The following is a 25439-nucleotide window of genomic DNA, read 5'->3' on the forward strand; positions in this document are numbered from 1 at the left end:
GGAACCAATAACATTCTTAGCTGTAGGTCTAGGAATCAATGTCCAAGTGTCATTTTTGTGAATTTATTCAAGTTCTTCTTTCAAGGCAGCAATCCAATCTTCACTTTTTTGTGCTTCAGAATATGATTTTGGTTCAATTGAGGATAGCATTGCAAAATGACTGTATTTTTCACCATTATCAGCTTCTAATTCAGTGAGTCTCTTCTTGTTTCTTGTTTGAACACCAGCCTGAGATGATCCAATGATGTTTTCAGCTTGAACTATTTTTGTAACTCTATAAAATAACCTCCCTTTGATTATCAGACCCTGAAGTGGATTGAATGGTTTCATTTAGACCTTGATTGAAGAAGAGGGACTTGCTTCTATTGATCCTGGTATAGAACAATTGTCATCACTGATACTGGACTGAGGACTTTCATCGAATTTGACATGAACTGATTCAACAACTTTGGAAGATCTGAGATTATAACATCTGAAAGCCTTGCTTTTGATAGAGTAACCCAATAATATTCCTTCATCAACTTTAGAGTCAAATTTCCCCAAGTTGTCTATATGATTGAGAATGAAACATCTGCTACCAAACACCTTGAAGTAATGGACTGTTGTAGGCCTTCCACACCATAAATCAAAAGGAGTTTTAGTTGAATTCGGTCTAAGAAGCACCCTGTTGGTGATGTACACAGCAATATTAACAGCTTCAGCCCAAAATCCCTTTGCAAAACCTTTTTCAAGTAGCATAGTTCTCCTCATTTCCTATACAGTCCTATTCTTCCTTTCCACAACCCCATTTTGTTAAGGAGTAGCTACAGTTGAGAACTCTATCTACCCTTTACATCACAATAGTTTTCAAATTCTCTCATGGTAAACTCAGAACCAAAATCAGACCTAAGCCTCTTCATAGCACAACCCCTTTCATTCTCAACAAGATTCATAAACTTAATAAAGTGTGTAATGGTATCAAAATTTTCTTTCAGAAAGTAAACCCATACCATTCTACTGAAATCATCGATGAGTAGCATAAAATACTTACTTCCACCAATGTTTGTAGTTCTGGTAGGACCACAAAGATCCATGTGTATCAAATCAAGAGCTCTAGATGTGTTGATTTGTTTGGAAGGGAATGATACCTTAGTTTGTTTACCTTGTTGACAGGCTTTGCAAAGATGATTCTCACTGAATTTTAGATCAGGTAGGCCTTTCACAGCTTTAAGCTTCAAGATTTTGGTTAAATTTTTTGAGTGAAGATGACCTAATCTCTTGTGCCATAGTATAGCTTCATCAAAAATGGTTAAATTGCATTGAGTAGCTTCTTCAGTAATAATGTAGACATTTCCAGAGGATCTACAAGCTGAGAATAAAACCTTGTCAGATTTAATATCAACCACATTGTATTTTTTTTTGTCAAAGTACACCTTTCCATTGTCACATAATTGGCTGACACTTAAGAGATTATATTTGAGGCCTTCAACAAGTAGCACTTCTTTAATCTCAGGCAGTTCTCCAGTTTTGCTTACAATACCAGTGCTTATAATTTTTGCTTTTTGATTATCTCAAAAGATCACATTTCCACCATCAAAATTCTTCAGAGAAACAAACTTGGAACCATTACCTGTCATGTGTCTAGAGCAGCCACTGTCAACATACCATTTATTGTAAAAGTTACCTTCCTTGAAGGCTGTATACACCAACATACTCACCGCATTCATCTTCTTGGGCATCCATATCATCTTGGACTTCACAAGAGATCCTTTGCTTTTGACCTTCTGAGCTTGAGTCAAGTCAGATTTCTTCACACACATCTTGGTAACTTTGAAGTTTTTGATGAATGATGTAACAAAATCACTTCCATTCAACCTTAAGTTGTTCTAGGTGTTGTCAAGTATATCGTACCTTGATTTCATTGGTTTTACAATTGGAAACTTTGCATATACCTCTCTAGTGGTGGCCTTAAGAAACACAGAGTGGTTTTGTTTAACTTTGGTTGCAGTGTCATAGATGTAACCAATTCTAGTCTTTTCAATTTGCTTTGTGGATTGCTTCCAAATCTCAGCCATTTTCATAGACCTTTCTTTCATGAATCAGTGAGAGTTCTTCTTTACATCTTTTGGTAGACCATTCAGTATAGGATTGAGACTTCATTAGACTTGAGAAGATAAGAGAAACTGAACACAAGGTTGACAGCTTAAGTTTGAAGTGTTTAGCAAGAAGTTGTTTGGATTTTTGCAATTCATAACTGAGGGCTTTCAGCTGAGACTTTTGTTGACTGCACTTCACAGCAAGTCTCTCACATTCTTTAAGTATTTCTTCAATCTCTGAATCACTGTCTTCACTATCTTCTTCAACTTCAGTTGCTGTCTGTGGTGTTTCAAGAATAGCCATAAACAAACACTTATCTTTTTTTGATTTTTCAGGTTTTTTTTCTTCTGAAACTGAATCCCAATCTGAAATAAGAGCCTTCCTTCTAAATCTTCCCTTGAAGTTTCCCCCTTCTTTCTTCCTTGGTTTTGCCCTTTTGAAGTTAGATAACTTAAGACATAGTGGTTAGGCTTGCCACAACCATAACAAGTTAGATTTTGGGATTGACTTCTCTTCTTAAACCTGAATTTTTTGAACTTCTTTAATAGATAGGCCACTTTATCCTCTTCAAGATCATCTTCTTCAGACTTTGGTTCAGATTCTTCAGTAACTTCTTTGGCTTTAAGTGCAGCTTCTCTTCTTTGAATAGTTGGAATTCCAATTCTCATTTCATAGGCTGTAAGAGAAGCTTGTAGATCATCAATCTTTATTTGAGATAAGTCTTTATCCTCAAGAATTATAACCTTTGCATTGAATCTAGGTGTAAGAGACCTAAGTATCTTCTTGCAAACATCAGAGTCTTTAATATCTTCACCAAGGGATTTTATGTTATTGAAAATGTCATTGATCCTAAACAAATACATAGCCACATTTTCCCTTTCCTCCATCTTACAAGCTTCATATTGAACTTTATAGAGCTGAATCTTGTTTTCTTTAATAACAGTACTTCCTTCATGAGCAGCCTGAAAAGAGTCCCACATTTCCTTAGCTGACTTGCAATTCTTGACTCTAGTGAACTCTTGTTGCTTCAAAGCACAGTAAAGGACATGTTTGGCTTTACCATCATTAGCCATAGCAATTTTATCAGCTTCAGAGGGATTTTCAGGACTAAGAATCACAATACCATGCACAGCAGCATGCCAAACATCATAAGAGTGAGACATTAAGAATGCTTCCATTCAGATTTTCCATGAATCTTAGCTCACACCGCTGAACCTTGGAGCTTTGTTTGCAACTTGGCCTTCATCCATTGTTAAGATTAACTACAGGCTTGCTAGAACCCTATACAGCAGACTAAAGCTATGATACTAATTGTTGGACCAAAAGGGGAGTGAATTGGTCAAAACCTTTTTCAATATTAACTTAACAGCAATCAAAGCAAGTAAGTAATAGGCAATGCAATAGAATTTACAAGGAAACCCTCTCAATTAGGGAAAACCTTGGTTTTTGGCCAATGCCAATTCAATCATCCACTAGCTGCAAATAAGCTGTTACACACTCAGCTATCTCACTCTCTGCACACACCCTTGTCACAGAAGTAGACTTCACACACTCTACTCATACACTAGTTCAATACAGTGTATACACACACTCCTCCTATCCTAGGCAACCCTGCCTGGACCAAACAAGCTCTCAAAGCTCATCAAAACATCTTAGAAAGTGTAAAACAATAAGCACAAGTCCTTCCTACAATTAAAATAGGGCAGACAACTCAAAATACCAAATTACCACTTCAAATCATCAATCTGATGCATTATGTGTATGAAGGGTAAAATAGGAATTTGCTCTCGAGATTCATTCAATAGCCTCATACTCTATCTTCATTCACTATGGTACTCATGATCATAGCTTTGAACAATGAATTATATCATGAGAAGATCACAAAGTTCATTACAGCCCTTGTTTCAGCAAAACACAGTTTAAGCCTTAGGGTTTGAATACTGAAAATTGCAGCTAACCAATATTCTGTCACAAGGTCAACTTCAACATTCTAGATTCATCAAAATATACTTGCTAGTAGATTAAAATCTCATAATATAGCAAGGCATAATCAACCAGTGATTGATTCCAAGAATAAACCAGTAAATTAAGCAAAATAGGTGAGCTCACTGTCCAAATATGAGGTCAGCATATTTTCAACAAAAAATTTTACTGAGCAAGTGTAAATAGGTGAATTATACCTGTGTCAACCCTCAGACTAGACCACGGTACCTTGGAACTCAAATTCACTACTCAGTCCAGCCCTTACAGTAGCAATAACAACAACAACAGCATCTCCTCGGTTAATACACTAACAAGGCTTGAATTAGTGAGGTTTTATAGCATGAATCATTATAAAAACACTCAGAAAATCAAGTTCATTCAATAATCTCGAGAGAATATAGGCTGCAGCTCAATTTTCCATTTCTCTCAAAGGGCTTAAACCCTAAAATAGCTATAACAACATATTTATAGAGACACACAATGGACAAGACTTTATACACCCCTAGAATACACCAGTCACCTCTAGCCAATCATTGATAGAGTATAATGCATATATTTTTAGGAGCTAGAACCAATCACAGAAGGCCACTTTAGCTATTTTGTCAATTTGCACACCAGAATTCACACATATACACTACAAAGCTGTACATTCTATTCTGCTCAAGACTTAGCCTCCAAGAAATGCAATATTCTTGCATATTCACTTTCTTTAGAACCACTAAAATGTGTTACACTCATAAGCATAGTAAGAAAGTACCAAAATACCCTTGCAACAGATTGTGAACTTCTCAGCTAAGGAAAAGTCCTGAGAGTGTTCAAAGAGCAATGCAGATTCAATCAAGCCAATCCAGTGCAATGCAGCTACCTGACCATAAGTATATATATTGCATACAATTAAGAAATGACAGTGCTACCCCTGAAATCACCTGTAGTAACTTTTCATGAACTGAGTCCACACTTAACATAGCAGTTTTAGCTAAAATAGGTAAACACACTGTGATTTACACACTAAGACTATTGTGCAGGATTAATCACTGATGAGAAAATAACCACACTGCCCTTGAACTTTATTTTAAGCAACATTGAGAATTAATAAGTCCTTTGAACCCACTGATAAACATGTTTTTGACATTAATGAGGCAAACAGTACCTAAGGGACCTTTGGACCAACAAGAAATATCCTAGAAGTAGAAAACAACCAACCATATAAATCTTGTAAATTGAAACCAATGAGAATATAGACTCTACAAGATTATATGTATCAACAGAAATAACCAAGATCAATTTCAATGAAGTTCCACAAACTTAGTAAGTAGTAAAATCACCACCAAGTTCGAAAAACATATGATCTGTCAATTGTTCAGATTTCAGATAATAAATCAATGATATCACATATCCTTAGAAAATAAACAATCAATGATATCACATTTTTCTTTTTGCACATTGGTGGCTTTCACGCTTATGAGCAACCAACTCTTTCCCTTATCCCCATTTGTTTTGAGTCAAGGTAGCTTTCGGATAAATCCCAAAGGTAACCTTTTCCATCTCACCTTTTTTTTTTTTTTTTTTTTTTTTTTTTTTTTTTTTTTTTTTCAGAACAGCAAATATTTTTCTTTCTTTTTCAAAATTTTTTTCATTTCAAACTGTTTTTCAATTTTCTTTTCTTTTCACTCTTTTGGTCTAAAACATATAAATCAAGTTTAAATTCTAAGACAATGATCAATCATATCAACATTATCTATGACCAAAACAATGACATCTCAGGTAAATGTATTATTAACAATTCATTTACTATACAAAATAAGTAAGTAAAACCAATTTCATCAATTCAAAGCCATATTATGCTTTACACTAATGGTCACAATTTGTTACCACTTAAAATTACCACTTGCAATAGCACATATATCAATGTAGAAAGGGGCTATCATAAGGGTTTGTCGAACCACAAGGAATGCTAACTTATGGCAATCAAGATTGTAAGATTAATTCCTGGTTTGATTTGTGAAATATAGTTGTTGGATTGTTTTGTTTGTTACATACATAAACTGAAATTAACTAAAATTACTAAAAATGAATTTGAATGAATTAAACTTATAAAGATAATGGCTAGGGAATTGACTTCACTAAAACTTCATAAACATGTTAACTTGCTTTCAACTTGGGAATAAACAACTATGTATATAAAATGATGTGTAAAAGTATAAAATGATGTGTAGAAGTATAAAACAACTACAACATCTTCCAGAAATTCATACATTTCAGGACTAAGCATAACCCATCTTTGGTTGGCATGGTTCATCCACCTAAACTAGGTTGTGGTATGAACCATCTTGCCTAAGCATGGCCTGTCAAGGTCCTTCAATTGTATGTTGCAGCACATAAAATTCAATTAGCTATCATAAATTATCTTTAGTTGGTATGGACCATCTACCTAACTAAATTAATCTAAAGGTATAGCATGGTTCATCTTCCTTAAGTATAATTTATATAAATTCTTAATTATATGCCAATATAACCATTTCATAAATTCATTCCCATTGTCACCATAGGAAATCAAGTGCATAATTGTGCTAATATGATTTTTAAGACAAGATAAACATATTAACATAACTATATATTCAAATGAAAATTACATACATTAATTCAATGTAACAACACATCAATTCAATATAAATAACTTCTAATTTATGAAATCAAATATATACAAGATAAATCCCCAAATTAAAATAGCAATTATAACATATTTACTTGGTCTAGGTTACATTGAATCCCTAGGAAGGGAGTGAGCCTCTCATGTGCAAGGTGTAAGCCTTTATTGATGATGAAGACTCCATCTCTATGAGCTCAGAATTCGGCCCTATTCTTCTTCCTCTCCCTTTCTCAATATTTCTCTCTTTATCTTTTTCCCAATTCAAACTTAGAGATAGATAATGATGGGTGATTGATATATAAACTGAAAATGCCCTCTAAAGAGTTCATATTTTGTAGCCTTTCAAATTCTAAAAGAGTTGAAGACATCCCTAAAATTAAGGTAACAAACTTTGACTAAATCAAAGTGTGACAGCTCAGCATTTTGGCAGAATTAGCATGTTATTGTTCTGTATTTTTGACCTATCAATTGTCTAAATTAGACTTTCCTCTCAACATAGAAAATATATTTCTATGAGTCTTCTTTCCAAATCATTAAATCATTTATCAATTGGATTTATAACCAGAGAGATATGGTTAAAATATCACAAGAGTGCAAAGCTGAGTTCTACCACCTGACAGCATGTTGGTGTCCTCTTGCTCTCTATTTTTGACATCTAAAAGGTGGGAATTAGACTTCTATTAAAACATACCAAACATAGAGCTCTGAGTTCTATTTCCACAGAATCAAACGGTTCATCATTTAGAGTTCAGAGTAGAGAGTTATGGATTTTTTACCGAAGGTGCGTAAAGGTGATGACATGTGCGCGTGTAAGACAAGGCCCCACGTCGGGACGCAAGAACTCGCGTCGAGACGCGAAGTGCTGATGTGTAACTACCCGGTCATTTGCCTCTCTTTCCTTTTTCTTGAAATTTTACGAATGAATTTTTTTCGTTTAATTTTCTTTTCTGAGCTCTGTTTCGTGTCACTTAGTGTCATCTCGAGTGCTCTGAATTGGTTTCTGAGACTCTTTCATGTGAATTGACAACTTTCTTCGAGGACCGAGTCATTTTCGCATTTTCACTTTTTGGACACTATGCGCCTTTCGTCCTTTTCCTTGTTTCGTCTTTTTCCCTATCTGTCTTTTCCCCGTTTGTCACATTGTTGGCACAACCTCACTTCTCATGCTCGGAGTTGGTTTTTGACTTCACGTGCCTTCATCTTGAGTGGTTTCCTTGAAATACGTATCTTTACTTTTGCAAGAAAGTACTCTGGTTGCTCCCGGTGCCCATAAGGGCATGGATGCACAATTCTTCAAAATCTTTTTCATTTCTTGGGGTATTTTTCATAAATATCTTTTGAAGATATTTTATTTCAGGGGTATCTAAGAAAATATCTTTTGGAAGATATTTTCATTCTGGGGTAGTTTCGCAGTTAACCCTTTTTGTAAGGGCCATTGTGCAATTAACGAAAGTTATTGCAAAATGTCTCGTCTGGAGCCTGGATCCTCGTACAGGATTCATTTTCACATTTCGTTGAGTCGTGGACTCTTAGAATTCCGTTCTGGTCATTTTTCTCCAGTTTCAGAGTTTCTGGACCCAGTTGCCGCCGAACTTGTTCGGAGCATAACTTTCTGCCCGGGACTCAATTTTTGACGCCGTTTCTTCCGTTGTTCATATTTTCTCATTTTGAATCTTTTTTGTTCACAAAGTTTTGCCATTTGAGCGCGTTTGCTCAAATTTCACTTTTTTAGACCCGGCAGGGCCCGTTCGGGGCACTTTTTGAGATTTCTTTAAAAGGGGGTGAAATATTTTATTTTTCATCTTCCACACTCACCTTGCATGACCTGAAGCAGCCATGGATGTCCATAGAGCTGCCACCTTCTCTCTCCTCATTTGATTTACTTTTCCTAAGTGAAAAGTTTTCGGCCACGGTTTTTGTTTCCCTCGACGTGTTCTACCATTCCCCCTTATTAGAATTCATTTCTGACCACTTCTTGAGTTTGGGTTTGAAGTCAAGTTGTGATTTTCATGGGGCTTCCTTCGGATTCGTGTAGATCGTGTTGTCCCCGTCAAAACCCTTCGATTTCGGCAGATTCGGAACACTTTTCTTCCGGTGGGGATTTAGGGTTTTCATCTCAAATTGAGGTAGGGGGTGTTATAATTTACTTTCTTGCTATATTACATGCTTGTGATGCTTATACAACTTGATTGCATGCTTGAATCACAAAATCTAGAGATTTTATTATTTATTTTTCTTGTGAAGGATTTAATTTTCCTGGTTGTCCATAACTTTGTTTAATCATGTGGCATGATAGAATATTACCCCTTGATATGTAGATTGATATATATTAAATTTAGATTATTTGGACAAGTAATGAAGATTTTATTTAATATTTATCTTGAATAAGATATTAAATCATGTGGCCTTATATAGCTTTAAATCAACATGTGATAGCATATTATATTAGGCCCTAGCATGCTCTTCAACATAGATTAATTTGAGAGTAATCGGAGAAGTTTTGAAATCTAGTAATATTTAATTAATTAGATTAATTAAATTGCTCCGAGTGTACTATTCACTCCATTGGAATTCCGACTTGATATTCGTGATGTGCATGCCATGTAGTTTCACATATATTAAATCTAGAATATTTGATTAATTTTTGAAACCTTTCATTTATTATTTTTCTAGTATTAAAGTTTGTAACTTATATAGAATGTACTTGTATCTTGCTCTTAAATCAAGTCTTGGTATGTTTAATGACATACATTAATTTGAGATCATTTGGATGACTTCCAAAATCTAGAGATTTTAATTAAATGAAAAAATTAAAATCCATTCAATGGTTCTATGCACTTGATTAAGTTTCTAACCTTGCATACATGGTTTCCTTGACATGTTCCTTCACGTGTATTAAATTGAGAACAATCGGATAAGTTAGAGACTTACACTTACTTGTTTTACTCGTATAGGACTTAGTTCACTTAGTTGTGACTTGTATTCCATGGAACTATTAGCTTTTCATCATGTAACTAGACCCCGTGTATCTTAATTTCATTAATGTACTTAATGAACTGGCACAATTGTCTTTGAATGATTTAATTATCCATGTATTGCTTAGTAAATAATTAAATCATTAATCTTATACTTGTGGTATTTTTACGTCGATGGATTCTATGTGACATATATCCTAGTTTGTAGTCTATGTAGATGCATACTATGATTTCTTGACATTTCACATGCCATGTTAATTGAGAACTTAGGGCATGACTTGTATATTTCCAAAACCTTAGTTGTGCATAAAACGTGTTCAATGCATTACTTATGTCTTAATGCTATCTTGACTTGCACAACATGTTGATTTTGGAAACTTGGTGATATCAATCAAAATTGACATGGCTAGGACTTGGTTCTAGTACGGGGGAAAGTCCCTCTACACTATAGTGCGTACTCGGAGAAGGTACTTATGGGTTAGTAGCCCTAAAGTGATCCCAAGATTCCGGTTTTCTATAGTACGCACTTGGGGAAGGTACCCATGGGTTAGTAGCCCTAAAGTGATCTCATGAGAACGGTTTTAATCCGGGCGATATCCAAGTTTCCACATTGGTTGATTTCACTCTTTAAATTTCAAGTTGCTATTCTTTGAAGATTTAAAACTCTTTTCTTGTTATATGAAATGTTCCAACCTTGTTTGATTTCATTGATACTATGCCTTATCCTTGATTTCATGCCTTGTCCTTGTCGTGCTAATTGAATTGTTTTAATCATGTTAAATTTCTTTATTATCTTGTTTCATGTTACTTTATGCTACCATGACTTAGGAATGATCCTCTACGTGTAACTTGACTTAGATTCTAGGTGGCATGGACCGCGAGTAATGATTTATATCAACATGCAAAATCTCTAAATTCTTAGACTTCTAGTGTTATTTCTTAAAGATCTAAGAACCTTGTCATGTTTTATGGAGTGTTTTCCCACCTTGTTTAAATGCATAGATGCTATGCTTACTTTGTGTATTTAGATCTTATTTAGCATACTTGGAACTACACACTTGCTTCTTGTACCTGGATTCCGTTTAGCGTACTCTTGTCTTGCATACTTACCTTGTGTGTTTCCGATCTTGTTTAGTATACTTGTGTTTTGCATACTTACCTAGCATGTTGCATCTTTGTTTAGTACACTTGTAACCGGTATGCTTCTATGTCGTGTATTTCATTTCAATTGCATGAGTAGCGTAGGATGATCCCTGAGTCTAATATTTGATATAGACGTTAGGTGGCATGATCCCTTTTGAAATATAACATGTTAGTCCTAAAAATCTCTAAAGAAATCGAGTCGATGCATGCTCATTCTCTACGAGTAAACTTGTTTACTCACCTCGAAGTTACTGGGGGATTTGATCAGGTATGAAGACATGGTTCGTGATGCTTGCTATTCGTTGGGATAATTTCTAGCTTTTCAGTTTCTATTTCATGCAAATGTTAGCATGGAATATCATTTTATAGCCTTTTGTATAAAACTTGTATTATGTGCTTAAGCACACTTTTTGGTATTCATTCTATGTATATAATATGTGGCCAAGGGCCAAACATCATTTGTAATCTTTGTATATTCAAAAATGTAGAATTTTGCCTTTAATGAGAAAAACATGAAAACTAGGATTTTGATATGTCATTTTCGCACCGGTGCGTGCATTATGTATGCAATTCATTCTTTAGCATTCATTTGCCATATGTGAGGTGTGGCCAAGGGCCAAACACCATTTAGTTTTTATTTTTGCATTTTAGTTCACATATTGCATTTTTGGGCTAAATAGTAGAATCCGAGCCTTTAAGGGTTCATTTTAAAATCGGGTGGTGCAAAGTGTGTTCCGGCACCTCCACTAGGTCTCATTTATCTTGAATGAATTGTGGCCAAGGGCCAAACAGTCATTTGAAACCATTTCCTAATTTTAGTTTTCAAATTTCCCATTTCTAGTTCATTTTTGCCTTTTTGGCCGTTGGGTGGTCAAATTTTGCATCGGTGGTATTTTTAAGCCGTGGACTATTGTAGCATGTCCTAATAGGTAAGTTACGTTTGCATGCATAGTCGTTTCCGGGCAAACCTTCTCCTTTGGTGAAATGAGCCTCCTATGGATTCATTTTGCACTTTTGTTGCATAATCTGATTTTAGGGCACTCTGGGGTTTTCCTTCAGGAAATAAATTTTGGTTTTCACATGGTCGCTTAGAAAACGTGATTTTAGGGGGGTTTTCTTTTTCGTGTTTTTCCAGAAAAGGTCGTCTTGGTGCCAGAAATCGATCGCAAAGTTCAGCTTTCTGTTTTTTTTTTTTTTAGCAGCTTTTTGGACCTCCTTGACCAGATTTCATGGAGGGGCATTTCGGGCATTCTACATTGTGTTTTTTTAAAATTCTCACACAAGTCACATAGAAAACTCAATTTTGAGGGGGGTTTCTCCTTTATGTTTTTCCAGAAAAATTCACCTTCTAGCCCGTTTTTGCTCTCAGTTGCAGACAGTCACTGTAGCAACTTTTAACCCTCTTGTTCAATTCTGATTTAGGGGCATTTTGGAAATTTTCTTTGAAAAATAAATTTCGTTCTTGACATGGTCACACAGAAAACTTGATTTTAGGGGGGGGGGGGGGGGGTTTCTTCACAACATTTTTCCAGAAAATGTCATCTCGGACCCGAAAACCCCGCGCCAAAATCTGATTTCCTGTGCGCATTTGCACTATTTGAACAAGTCTGTTGTAGGGGCATTTTGGGGATTTTACATCAAAAATAAAATTTTCTTTTGACATAGTCAACTTGGAAAAATTATTTTAAAGGGGGTTTCTTCTTCGTGTTTTTTCAAAAAACATCATTTAGTACCTCAAAACGGCACACGAACTTCAGCATGTTCCTCAGGTTACTATTTACGGTCGCGTCGACGTCAAAACTTTGTTTTGACTTTTCTCTTCCATCCGAACTCCGAATTAAGTGATTCTTGAGTCTAACTTGATTAATTTTTCGCTGTCTTCCCATCGGTGTGCTAGGTAGTACCCGATTTTTTTTTTTTCAGAAGTGACCATTTTGCCCTTGAGGCTATTTTTGTCCGGTTTTCTTGTAATTCGCTTCCGCTACTTTCTTTTGAGTTCCGTGACTTCACGGGAAGTCATGGATGTGTCTTGAGAATAATTTACATTCTAGGGACTTCATTTCTATGTAAAATGACTATTTTGCCCCTGGGGGCTTATTTGTCATATTTTTGACCTTTTGCTTCCGCATCAGTTCTCATTGAGTTCCACGACCTCATGGAAGGTCACTTTGACTTCTTAGAGTCTTGTTTTCTGTTTTTGCTTCCGCATATCGGATCCATTATCAGGTCAATCTTCGGTTCATCACAAGACACGCTGGCCTAAAAACCAGGGTCGTCACATGATGCATGCCCAAATGCAACTATTTTGCATTTCTTTAGCTTAGACCATTAAGTCCTTTATCCAAATGTGTTGCTAAGAGTTTCCATAGGTATATTGGAATATCTTTTCTTGACTAGCCCTAAATGTTGACACTCGGAGCATATTTGATCTTCAAAAACTCTTAAAGTCTTCTTTTTATTTCTTTTTGGAGAGTACACCTGAAAATAGACAAAAATACAAAAATGAAGATAATCTATATACAAATACCAAATAATCGACTTAACTAATGCAATTAAGCGCGCTTGAATATGAAATATTCGGCGCTTATCATACACCTATAATCCATGTGTCATGAAACTCCTTGTGTTCAATATACTTAATTAATATGGTTTGCTTAACTTCCCAAAAACATATTCTAAACACTCAAGATATGCATGAAAATCCTTTCTAGACTATGTTCTTGCAATACAACTAATCAAGACAACAGACACCAATAGATTCCCTAAAATGAGAAAACTTAAGAGCATTTAATGGTTTAGTGAGAATATCACCCAAACTCTGATCAGTATTATTGTGAGATTTATATGTACCACTCGCAAATGCACGAATCTTTGTAGACAGGGTTTACTTGTAAGGGTGTCGTACCCAAGGGACTTGTGTAAATTAGATTTGTCAATAGATTTCTTAAATTCCAAATTAACTTGAAAGTAGGATAATCGAATTGTGATGCTTAATTCTAAATTAACTAAGTCGAAAAATAAAATAAACTAAAGAACAATGACTAAATAGGATGTAGAAGAGAGAGAGAACTAGGGGTATGATTTCACCACTAAGATCGCACCACCAGTCAATTGCATCAATTTATTGGAGATATATCAAATAACATGCATAGGGAATTAATCATGGCTACAAGCACGTATTAATTCAGTTAGAAAATAATATAATTTAAAGCTTAGCGTGGACTATCTTCGACTGGTGTAAACGATCTACCTAACTACTTTACTCTATGGTTTATCTTTTCTAGGCATAATCCATCAAATCTTTAACACTATTTTCAGGGAAATACCATTGTGTAATCATCTCATTCACAACTACAAGAAGTGAATGAGTTGTGTTCAATCAAATATCTAAAACAAGATAGAAAAATATTTGTAATTGAATTAAAACTCTAAAACCAATTCTTATTGAAAAGTCAATTAAAAATCCTATAGATTACACAATCATGCATGATAAAAATTGTTTCTCTAATAATTAAATACAATCAAACCAGTGTGCTAAGCTAGGGCTACATCACAACCCTAGTAAAGTATTTAGCCAAGTATTACTGGAGTAGAATTCTTCATGGTTGAGGAAGACATCTTCCTCTGATCTCAGTCTTAAGCTCCTCTGTATAATGATGCTTCAATGCTATAGAGGAATCCCTTTAAATAATAAAAGATTAGCCCTAAAGTTCTATTTTTCATATAGAAGACATACATAGAAATTCTGCCAAATAAGGATTCCAAAATTTGTACAGACTTCCAGCCCAATTTTGACAAGGTAAATAGCTGTGTTATGGAATCCTCGTGAAATACAAAATTGTAACTCTTTGAATTTCCTTTCAACTTGCATGAAAATTTAGCTGTTTTAACACTCAAGGAGAGAGATATAGCCAGATTACCAAAACAGGTTCAAGTTACCAACTTTAGCGAAGGTTTCTTTTGTGAAGAAGGATTTTTCCTTTTCTTCTTCTTTCCATTCTCATTAACTTATGGCTTCTTTTGGACTATTTTATAAGTATAATTAGACTTGGATCTTCAACATTGCTCGATCCCACGGAATGTCATCTTTTAAAGCTCAAAATCATTGGTCTTGACTAATTTTACAATTAAAGCCCTAAAATAAATAAAAAAAATAAAACAATGTAAAATCACAAATAAACTATTATTAAGAAAATAAAACATGCAAGTAAAGGGGCTAAAATGTATAACATTCAGCGCCTAACAAGTATGCACTTTTTCCAAAGACACAACATTTTATTCAACAAGTTCCCTAAGAAAATGATGTCAAATGTCAATGTGCTTAGTCCTAGAATGCAAAACTGGATTCTTTTAAATATTAATTGTACTAGTATTATCATAAAAGATAGCAATAGTACCTTGATCAATTTCATAATCCAGAAGCATCTGTTTCATCCAAAGCAATTGTGTGCAACAATTTTCAGCAACAATGTATTCAGTTTCATAAGATGATATAGATATACAATTTTGCTTCTTGCTGTACCATAAAACAAGGTTAGTACTAACATAGAAACAATCACCTGAAGTACTCTTTCTATCATCCTTGTTACCAGCCCAATCAGCATCAATATAGCCTGCAATCTCAGAGTTAGACTCAGAAGAACAACGTAATCTATAATTCAATGTACTATTGACATAACGAATAATGCGCTTAATTGTAAGAATGTGTTGTTCTCTAGGATTAGCTTAATACCTAGCACAAACACCTACACTAAATGAAATATCTGGCCTAGTTGCTGCTAAATACAACAAACTACCAATCATACTCCTATACAAGAAACGATCAACCTTGTTAGGATAAGAATCTCTATCCAATTTGGATGAAGTACTCATAGGAGTTTGAATATGCTTTGAATCTTTTATACCAAATTTCTTAACTATCTCATTTGCATATTTTGATTGAGATATGAAAATCCCATCATCAAGCTGTTTCACTTGGAGACCTAGAAAGAAATTCAGTTCACCAACCATGCTCATTTCAAAAGTATTACTCATGTCTTTAAAAAAATTATGAATAAGGTTATCACATGTAGCACCAAAAATAATATCATCCACATATATTTGAGCAACAAGAAAATCTTTTCCTTTCCTGAAAATAAACAATAATTTATCTGCTCCTTCTCTTCTGAAGCCCTTGTGCATTAAATAAGAAGTTAACTTCTCATACCATGTTCTGGGTACTTGCTTTAAACCATAAAGAGCCTTTTTAAGATAAAAAACAAAATCAGGATTATGTGGATCAATAAAACCTTTTGGTTGTGCTACATAAACTTTTTCCTGTAAAATACCATTTAGAAAAACACTTTTTATATCCATTTGAAACAATTTGAATTTAAAGTGACATGCAAGAGTAAAAAGAAGTCGAATAAACTCAAGTCTAGCAACAGGTGCAAAAGTCTCATTAAAATCAATTCCTTTAACTTGAGTGTACCCTTGTGCAACTAATCTAACTTTATTTCTTATCACAAGACCATATTCATCAAGTTTATTTTTAAAGATTCATTTGGTTCCTATGATATTAACATCACTAGGTCGAGGCACTAATTCCCAAACATCATTTTTCACAAATTAAAGCAATTCTTCTTGCATAGCTATAAGCTAATCAGAATTTTGGAGAGCTTGATCAGCATTTTTAGGTTCAAATTGAATCATGTGACATGAATGTCCTATGCCATCTATAATGCATAAATGTCTTGTATGATCACGGATTGTACTCCTAGTACCATGCTGATCCTATGGACCTATCACTTTGTCAAATGGATGACTTGATCGAACTCTAGAACTACTAGATGTGGGAATATCTAAAGATGGTGCAAGAATTCCTATAAGTTCATCAGGGATGACCTCTAATTCCTCATCCTCATCTTCTTTAACCTCTTCATCTTCTCCACCTAAATTCTCAACTCTTTCTTCCTCATGAATTGTAGGTTCTTTCCTTTCTCCTACAATTTCAAAATTAGTTTCTTCTTTATCAAGTTGAGAAGAGGTTATCCTAGATTTTGTATCAGCAAAAACCACATTTATAGACTCCATGACCACTTTGGTTCTAAGATTAAAAACCTTATAAGCCCGACTTATTTGTGAATAACCCAAAAACACACCTTCATCACTTCTAGACTCAAATTTTCCCAAGTGTTCCCTATCTCTAAGGATATAGCATTTACTTCCAAAGACTCTAAAGTATTTAATAGTGGGCTTTCTGTCATTCCACAATTCATATGAAGTCTTTTTAGTTCTAGGCCTAAGATAAACTTTATTTAGGATGTAACAAGCAGTACCTACTTATTCAGCCCAAAAGTGACTTGCAATGTTATTCTCATGAAGCATAGTAAGAGGCATACCTGCAATTGTGCTATTTTCCCTTTCCACTACACCATTCTGTTGTGGTGTTTTAGGTGCTGAAAATTCATGCTTAATGCCAATCTTATCATAATATTCAATAAACTCCTTATGTTCGAATTCACCTCCATTATTGCTTCTAATCCGATTAATTCGATATCCCTTCTCATTTTGAATAAGTTGGCAAATAGACCTGAAATTCACAGAAGTATCAGATTTTTCTCTTAAATATGCAACAAAAGTAAATCTAGAAAAATCATCAACCATAACAAGTATATATCTTTTTCCTCCAATTCTATCAAGTGTTATGCGACCCATCAAATCCATATAAATCAATTCTAAAAGTTGATAAGTGACTTTATGAATAAGTCTCTTATGTGACACTCTAGTTTGTTTTTCTAATTGACATGGACCACATATTTCATTCTTAGGCATCTTCAATTCAGGTAAACCTCGTATGATGGCCCTGGTTTTTAAGCCAGTGCGTCCTCTGATGAACCGAACGTAGATCCAATAACAAATCCAGAATGTAGAAGCTAAAGATAAAACAACGGTCTCTAGAGATACAACACGTCTCTAAGACTCCAATGTGACCCTCAATGAGGTCACAGAACCCAAAAAAAATAAATAGGGAAACAACGTTTCAAAAAGGTACAAGAATGACTTAGGGGCAAAATGGTCATCTACAAAATGAAAATGGGTTCTACCAAGTACACCATTTGAAAGACAATGCAAAATTAATAAACTTAGACTCAAGAATCACTTGATTCGGAGTCCCGACGAAGAAGATATAGCAAACGGAAGAAAAAAGGGGTAAAAAGGTGAAATTGAGTCAACCCAAGACCATCTAACTGGTTAGGAGACTTTCCTAACCGGTTACAAGGAAAAATCAAAGGTGACCATATTCTGCCCAAGCACATGTAACCGGTTACGAGATCCAACCACCCGTACACTTGTATAACATATCAGCAAAAAGCTGACAACAAGAGTTTTTCGGGAGAAAATGGATTTTTGAGGGCTAAGATGAGGTTGTTTTGAAGAAGAAACCCCCCCTAAAAAATGTTTTCTGATCAACCATGGTCCAAACCAAAATTGGAAAACAATAAAAAATGACAAAAATGCTCCAAGAAAAATCAGGTCAAAAGGGTTGAAAAGTTGCTAAAATGAAAAAGAGAAAATTGAACTGCGCAAGGGATTTCCGGTACCAAGACAACATTTTCTGGAAAAACATGAAGAAAAAACCCTCCCTAAAATCACGTTTTCTAAGTGACCATGTCAAGGCCGGGGTTTATTTCCTGAAGAAAAATCCCAAAATGCCCTTAAATCATATTATGCAATAAAAATGCAAAATGAGTCTATAGGAGGCTCATTTCACCAAAGAAGAAGTTTTGCCCGGAAACAACCATGCACACAGACGTAACATACCTATTGGGACATGCTGTAATGATCCACGGCTTAAAAATACCGCCGATGCAAAATCCGATCCCCTAACGGCCAAAAAGGCAAAAATGCACAAGAAATGAAAATTTGAAATTTAAAATTATGAAATGGCTTCAAATTACCGTTTAGCCTTTGGCCACACTTCATACATGACTAATGAGACCTTATGGAAGAATAAAAGTGGAATTCCCACACCCGATACAAATATAGTGAAGCAATGACTTGTCATTTTTTTTTTAATATTTTCATAATATTTCATGAAATCAAAAATTGCATAGGATACGAAATAATTATCATTGGCCTCCAGCCTCATCTCATACATGTTAAATACATTCGAAAAGGTGTGCTTATACACACATTACATGTTTAAAATCAAATATGCAAGTTTTGACATATAAAGCTGCAAAATGATATTTCATGCTAACATTCGCATAAAATGTAAACTTAAAAGTTACAAGTTATCCAAGGAATGATGTGCGTCTTGAACCAAGGTATCCATACCTGAAAAATTACCCGATAACTTTGGGGTGAGTAAACAAGTTACTCGTATAAAATGAGCATGCAAAGACCTAACTTTTTACAAAGTTATTACATTAACATGAAACAATTCAAAAGGATCATGCCACCTAACGTCTATGTCATAAGTAAGACTCAAGAATCTTCCTAAGTTACTTTAAAGTATTCCAAGCATAAACTACAATATATATGCAATTAAACAATATAGAAACATACTATACAACGCAACAAGATACAGATCATCGAAGTTATCAACTTGAAATCTGAAATGCAAAATCAACTAAAATGGCTCACGTCACCTAATGTCTATGTTCCAAATGAGTCTAAGGAATCATCCTAGGCTACATTAGAACAATAAAACACAAATCACAATATCGATGCAACTCAATCAACATTAGAACTTCCAATACAACGCATAAAGCATGATTTCTCAAAGTTAACATCTTGAAACTTAAAATGAAAAATCAAATAAGGAACAACAAGTTACAACATTATCTAGTTATTAACTTGAAATAAAATGCGAAATTGAACAAGGCGGATACTTGGACATTACGCTGGATCACACCGACAACGTGGTTACTTTAGGGTTACTAGTCCACGGGTAACTTCCCTATATGCGCACTAGATTATAGGGGGACAATCCCCTATACTAGAACCATGCCCTAGCCGTAGTCAAACAATGACATCTTAAGTTTCCAAAATCAACAAGTTGTGCAACAACGTTTATATCAACATGTATATACAAGATAATCAATTATCTACCACACACAACCAAATTTTGAAACACATACAATACATACTCTAAGTACACAACTACTATAGCATGAAAGATGTCAAATACAAAGTGTACAACTCATTACCCAAGACAATAATATATTCAATAAAGGAAACATGTTCTCATGAATATAAATATAACAACTATGTTATTCAATGCTCAATACGTAATTAAGTGGATATACAATAAGTCTAAGTCCATGATTTAAACATGGAAACAACTTCTAAAACACAATTAAATCCATGGAGCAATTAGATAGAATTTAATTAAATAAAAATAATTAAATTCTCTAGATTTCAAATCAATTCCAAATAACCTCAAATTAATATATGTTAAACAATATAGCATGGTCATTACATATATCAAATCAAAAGTGCAAAATGAGTAAGGTATCATCATGTAGAATTTAATTAATTTAAATTAATTAAATCTCTAAATCTTAGAAGTTATTCAAATGATCCCAAATTAATATATAACAAGGATTAAGTCATGGCCATACCATATATGAAGTCTAAAAGGGAATACAAGCAAGGTACAATTAAGTAGAATTTAAATCAATTTAAATTTATTAAATCTCTAGATTTGAAAACTCCTTTAAATCATCCCAAATTAATATATAACAAAGATCAAGTCATGGCCATGCCATATATCAAGTCTAAAGTGAGTTATATGCAAGTTACAATTAATCATTAATTTCTCAAATTAATAAAGGACATGTATACAACTTATACATCATTACAAAAGTAATTAATTTATTTAGATAATAAACTAGAACATCCCTTACCTTATTAGAGAAATGTCTCTCTAGAATCCAAGGTAAGCAAGCTCAAAATGGAAAACCTTTCTAGGGTTATGTAGAGGAAAGTGAGGCAAAAGTTTTGTATTCCAAACTTTATGGTCTAAGGTGAGTGGAAGGGGACCAAAATGAAGCTTAAAGCTCTAAGCCAATGTTTGCTTCAATGGTGGCTAGGTTTCTTTTTTCAAGAGAGGGATAAGATAAAATGGTGAAGATGAAATGTGAGTGGAGGACATAGAGATCCTCCACTCACTATGTGAACTAGCACCATGGTTAACACACACTACTTTAGTCAATCACACAAAACCCCTCTCTAATGTAAAAATCACAAAGTGGCCCAAAAATATTTGCATAAAGGTCCCTCCTCTAAATATCTTGCAAACTTAATTGTAAAATGGTCCTTTTTAAAAATATCTTCCAAATTAAATTACAAAATGGTCCCTAAGACAAAAAATAATTACTGTATTTAATTACACTAAAACCCCAAAAATCAAGAATGTTTCTAAGAGACCATGCATTCATGCCGTTTTTCAAAAAAGTAAGCAGCTAGCATACTTTTCTATAAAAGTAAAAATATATATGGCATGGAATTTAAATATCGTGGATGCATGCGAAATCGGAATCAAATCCGAAACACGAAAAGTAAGGTTGTGCCAACAAAATGACAAATAGGAAAAAGATGAAAAGTGAATAGTGTCCAAAAACTAAAAATGTAAAAATGACTCGGTCCTTAAGGAAAGTTGTTAATCCAAATGAAAGAGTCTCGGAAACTATTTTCGAGCACTTGAGACGACACTAAGTGAAGAGAAGCCAAACACAGAAAAGAAAAGACAATGGAAAAAATTTATCCGTAAAATTTGAGGGAAAAGGAAAGGAAGGAAAATGATCGGGTCATTACAACCTTTCCACTTTAAAGGGATTTCGTCCCTGAAATTCAGCCCCAACAAAGCAAAAGGCGAAACCAGGATAACTACAGAGTATATCTCCGAGTATCTCTCACAACATGCTACAAAAGCAATCCCAAAATTGAAGGAGAACCCACAAACCAATGTCATTTGCACCACGTGCTTATGATGACCACTCTCAAATGAATGATGACCACACGGCCACACGACAAGTCGAAACTCACACATGGAACCCAAGGTCAAACAAAGGAATGGAAGACTATAACCATAAGCATCCCTCTTGATGAACCATCATACGGATCCAAAAACGACCACCAGAAGAACTCCAAGATATCCATTTATCAAATTGAGGTACTGAACAAAGATGACGTGGTAGTACGAATAACGACTAGAACCCGCCCACGACGTACTCAAATGTGTGGTAGCAATGACAGTGCCTAGTACCCGCCCACACTTACTCGTCAATAAGGTAGCAACGACGACAATTAACACCCGCCCACAGCACACAACTTGTACGGTAGCTTGATAGTATAAGGCACTAGTTTATAACCTGCCTTCACTAGGTCTACCCATTAAACCTCTCGATACAAGTGACATTAATGTCAGAAAAAATCATTACTAAAAACACTACGGAAACTAGGCATTTTGTGAGAGTTGGGGTAGCTAATCCCAAAACTCTGAGAACAATATCATAGACACCACTACACTTAAGGCCTTAAATCCTTAGTGTAAGTAGAGCCGGTAACGTACTCCTACATTGCAAAACATTCTTATCAACGACCTTAGTCACGAATCCCAAGCCTGACAAGCAAAACAGCATCTCCAAAATCCCAAATATCATCCTAAAACAGATCAACCACTAGATTACTCATCGTAATTAAACATCGGATCAAAATCCCTATCATGGATAACTAAATCCTCGAAAAATGAGTCCACCAAAATCCCGACCATCAAGGTCACAAAACGAGTCTCTCAAAACCGTGCTTGGCATCATAAAGTTAAATCAAAATTCCTCAATTTTGATCCATAAACAATCACTGGAACTACAATCCCTCAAAACTACGCCTAGCCATACTATGACGAGAAAACTCCACAAACAAGCCATATCTAACAGCGATCCCCTAAAACCTCTCCTAAGAGCCAACCGCATCCAGGTCTCCAAAACCAAAGCAAGTCTCCAAAAGACGTCCTTAAACAGCGACAAGCTCACACAACAAATCAAACAAATCCTCAATGATATGGACCGTAAAATGACCTCACATCAATCCACTCACTTTGAGCACAACAAACTCCGTCAACAATCATGGCTAAACTGCCCAAGGGAAGACATGAAGAAAAGGAACCACCAGTCTTAAGAAGGATAACACCACGATTCCATCTTTGAAATGAAAGGCAATAAGGTCAAAGACTTTGCCCCCTACATGGGAGTAAGTCGACCAAAATCCATCAAATCCTCACCAAGGACTCAAGATAACAATGGTGGTCCTCACGGACCGACCAACTCCAAAATCGTGCGCAAGGCGACGAAGAGAAGATTCATTCCTTGTGAATCCCTAACACAAACCAAGAAAAGGAGGAGAAACCCTATTCTCCCATGAGCATCAACATAATAAACATGAAAATGGAGCATTCTTCCCACCTTAGGGAAGTAGACAGCTCAAGACAAAATAAATGTGATAACTCTTCTACAAGGAATTTCACAGTGAAACCATTGCAGAAACCAGTATACAAACTACGTGTGACCGAGGGAAACAAAAGGGAAAACCAAACATGGAAGTCATGCATATGACAAGGAATGCAACTACCAAATAAGCAAATCTACTCATATAGATAAAATCAAGGGTACATGCAGTATGTGTCCATGTAAATACAAAAGCATGTCATTAAAGCACAGTAATAACATGGCATCTCTAAGCATATAAATAAGGCATACTAATACTACACAACAAGAAGACAAATGTGGACACCTCCACCTACTCATTCATCACAATATCATAAATCATACTACTAATATGGTAGTAAACGAAACTACAGAAGATAAAACGATGCAACCAAGAGCCCTATAGACATCGTGTCCTAAAGTGTCTAGGTAAAAGGAAAGACCAGTTCTAGCCATAAACTGACTCCAAAAACTAATGCGACAACAACCTATCTCAAAACAAACATTTGCCCTTACCACAATGGTAAGACTCTGACAATCCATCTTCGAATCTAAAGGTGACACTACAAGTGACACTAACAATGCAATGCTCTCACTAACCCAAAAAAATGATTAATCGACTTGATCCCAAAAGCATCATCATGCAAGGAGAACTCAAACGAAATAGCTACTTTAGCCATACAATCAGACAACCGAATAAATCTCCAAAATCGTCCCCAAAATGACTATCAATCACCGTCTCAACACTAGATGCTCAAAACAAAACTCGTATCATCGCCAACCAAAAGGACTACGCCTATCGAAACAAAAACCAAAGCTGATTCCATCCGAACTGCGCTCGTAGCTAGCCAATACGGTAGCATGACAGTGCCATGCACCCGCCCACAAGCGTACCCGTCCACAAAAATTACAATCTGAGAGGAACCTTCCCAAATAAACAAGGAGCCTAAGAGGTCCATAACCTTATCATGGCCTAAAACCAACAAATCTAGCACTACGGCTACGCCTAATGGCTCACCTCACGAGAGCCTAAACAAAAGGTGACTCTCCACCTATTCAAAGCCAATGCTAGGTCAACAATGACCTAAACTACCATGAAACTAAACTAACAAAATGCCAACAACATCTAAAAAGGGTGCCTAAACATAACCAGACACACCAACCATCGCACTAAGTGCAAACTCACCAAACAATCCAACCTCAAATCAAGTGTTTTACGACTAACCCCAAGTTATGCCAAATATGCAAAACAATTATGCATATATAAATATAATCTAGCATACATCATACGTCATGCTCTTTACATTAGAATTTAAAATCATGATAATCAAACGGTATACCACATGTAGCACATAAGCACATAAAGATGTTACCAAACTAAAACATGTTATCATGAAGCATATAAACACATGAAGCATGGTAACACAAGCATGATATGCACCTAAAACCCATCGTCCTAAGGTTTTCGAACTTAGGAGCTCTAATACCACCTGTGATTGCCTTGGTTTTTAGGCCAGTGCATCCTGCGATGAACCGAGCGTAGATCCGATAACGAATCCAGAATACGAAAGCAAAAGATAAAACAACAGTCTCTAGAGATACAACATGTCTCTAAGACACCAATGTGACCCTCAATGAGGTCACGAAACCTAAGAAACAAATGCGGAAACGACGTTTCAAAAACGGACAAGAATGAACCTAGGGGCAAAATGGTAATTTCCAAAATAAAAGTGGGTATTACCGAGCACATTATTTGAAAGATAATGAAAAATTAATAAACTTAGACTCAAGAATCACTTGATTCGGAGTTCAAACGAAGAAAATATGGCTAACGAAAGAAAAAGGGGTAAAAAGGTCAAAAAGAGTCGACCCAAGACCATCTTCCTAACTGGTTACGAGGCAAAATCAGAGATGACCATATTTTGCCCAAGCACATGTAACTGGTTATGAGATCCAACCACCCGTGCACTTGTACAATAGATCAGCAAAAAGCTGACAGCTTTTCGGGGAAAAATGGGTTTTTGAGGGCCAATATGAGGGTTTTTGGAAAAACACAAAGAGGAAACACCCCCTAAAATCATGTTTTATGATCAACCATGGTCCAAACCAAAATTGAAAAACAAGAAAAATGACAAAAATGCC

Source organism: Cornus florida, unplaced genomic scaffold (genome assembly GCF_030987335.1).
Source record: "Cornus florida cultivar Cherokee Brave unplaced genomic scaffold, ASM3098733v1 CherokeeBrave_3.0.0_Hap2_Chr11, whole genome shotgun sequence".
Lineage (NCBI taxonomy): Eukaryota > Viridiplantae > Streptophyta > Magnoliopsida > Cornales > Cornaceae > Cornus > Cornus florida.